A 2,452-nucleotide genomic window follows, 5' to 3' on the forward strand; every position below is an offset into this window, starting at 1 on the left:
GTTGTATAATATATTATACATATATATTATACATATAATATATTATACAACAGTATTTAGAAAACTAGTTCTATAATATATTATAGAGAAAAGCTCCGCTGCAGCGACTGAGGAAGACCTGAACAACAGACGTCACATACAGACCAAATGTGACCGATGAAGAAACAATATTCAGCTGCGAAGTTTCATGAACCGACACATTAAGAAGCAGCAGGAGTTTTCACTGATACTACAACAATATACTGATCTCAGTTCTTTATCCTGGAGTTTAACAAATAACTGATAGAAATTACACAGAAATGACGTGAACTTACCATCGCTGCTGTGAGACATATCCTCCCACACAGATACGAGCACTTCACGGGACCTCAGACATATGAGCTTCGCTGGGTTTTTGAAAAGTTAGGAGGCGATATTAAGGACCGTATGAAGGTGCTGATTTCCAGGTACAATGAGACAACAGAAGAAGTCCAATCCAAACAGCTGTGGTTTAGTCCAGTGTTTTAGGTTCATATGAACAGGTGGCAGCTGGTCGAGGCAATGGAGGATGAGAAGAATCGATGCTGTTTTTTCATCTAAACAGAAAATATAAACCATGTGTTACAACTACTAACACTCTAACTTTAACATGACAACTCAAGCAAAATACTACAAGGTCCAAAGAACAAAGGAACTCACATTTACACTCAGACAAACATCAGGAGAGAGAGTTCAGGCTGCTGCAGGTTGGTCAAAGAGTTCGAACAAGGACTCAACACTTCAGTCTCACCCTGACACAGCTCCTCCTCCTCTCCGTCCTTATCACATCCGCAAGATATAAAACCCGCTTTTTTAACTGTCTTGGCACTGACAATGTTTAATCTCTGTAATATAAAAAAATGTAAAACAGCACAATATACTCAGATCAAGATTGAGTAAAAGTCCAAAGTGCAGTGAAACAAAGAGGAAGTTTTTGCAAGTTACTATGTCCTAATACTTCTACAGCAGTGGCGATTGCTCTAAGACTGCAAGGGAAGCTCAGCTTCCCCTAAAATGTCAACAAAATAAGTGGTCAAATATGTGCTGTTGTATGTACATTTCATTGACTAAATATGCGCTAGAACACGTTCATGTTTTGTTCAGAATCAGCTACTTATCACAGGTAACCGACACGACTTCCTTCTCATTCATCCCCGCAGCGCCACAGAGCTTTACACAGTGTAGAGGCTAGGGGTGGGCGGATCGATTTATATATCAATAGTATCGATACTAACGTTGGTATTGGGTATTGATCGATACTTGTGTGATGAGATCGATTCTTACGTTTCAGTTTATCTTCTGTAGAACTCTAGGCATTTACAGTGACCGACTGGCCGTACAACACCGCTCTTCTCTCTCTTCACTCATGCTCAATTAGCCCCTCCCCTTTCCTCCGCTCCCCGGCCTTCACTGCTACACTCACTCACTCACCCACTCACTCACTCACTCACCCACTCACTCACTGCCTGTGGCTGCATGATGGCAGAGCGGAAAAGGAGCGCCGTTTGGAGCTTTTTTACAGCTACAAACCAAACCAGTGGCTCAAAGAAATTCAGAAACAACTGAAGTTACCAGAACACAAACTGATACAGTCAGTTGAAACACGGTGGAACTCTGTCTTCTACATGTTTGAGAGACTACTTGAGCAAAAGGAAGCTGTTACTACAGTACTTTGTCTTTGTGGAAAGAGCTCACTGTGCTTGAGTGAGGAAGATTGGTCCATGGTTAGTCTCTCCATTGATGCCCTGAGACCATTCGAAGAAGTCACAAAAGAGATATCAACAGAGAAACATGCCTCAGTTTCAAAAGTGATAACCCGGTTACATTACTTCGGAGATCAACTGCAACTCATGAGAGCCAAGGTATCAAGCTAGCTGCTGAGCTGTCATCACAATGCCAGCACCGTTTCAGAGCCATTGAAACCTTTTATGGTCTTGCTGTCAGCACATTCCTGGACACAAGATTTAAAAACCTCGGGTTCCGTGACATGGAAAATGTTGAAGCTGTGAAAAAACGACTGATCACTGAAATGCAGTCAGTGAACCAGACCTCAGTGTCAGCTCCTGAACCAAGCACAAGCTCTGCCACCAGCTCTGTCTCAGTAGCTGCTCCTGCAACTACCTCAAACTCACCTGCAGCAAAAGGTGGGATATGGGCAGAATTTGACTCCCAAGTCCTTGCATCCCAGGAACATCGCACACCTGGAACTGATGCCTTTATTGAAATGCGCCGGTACTCAGAAGAGAAGCCAATACCACGGGATGGAGACCCACTTCTTTGGTGGAAAACAAATGAGCCAATATTTATAATAAGATTCATCATGTACACGTGTTTGTCAGTGTATTATTTTCCAGGAAACAAAACAATACATTTTTCTACAGTAAAATAAAACTTTCATCAATATTTTCATTCATGAAAGTTCAGAGGTTTTGCC

The 2,452-nt window shown here is 42.0% G+C and overlaps 1 protein-coding gene across 2 annotated transcripts in view; it reads right to left on the bottom strand.

Annotated features, from left to right (window-relative positions):
- Window positions 1-2,452, bottom strand: part of LOC111658865 (tumor necrosis factor receptor superfamily member 14-like) — a 54,508-nt gene that overhangs the window by 30,983 nt on the left and 21,073 nt on the right. The gene's annotated exons all lie outside the window — the stretch shown is intronic.

This window comes from Seriola lalandi, unplaced genomic scaffold, assembly GCF_002814215.2.
Source record: "Seriola lalandi dorsalis isolate HSWRI2012SDOR001 ecotype SW California unplaced genomic scaffold, Sedor1 jcf7180002054469, whole genome shotgun sequence".
In the NCBI taxonomy this organism is placed as follows: Eukaryota; Metazoa; Chordata; class Actinopteri; order Carangiformes; family Carangidae; genus Seriola; species Seriola lalandi.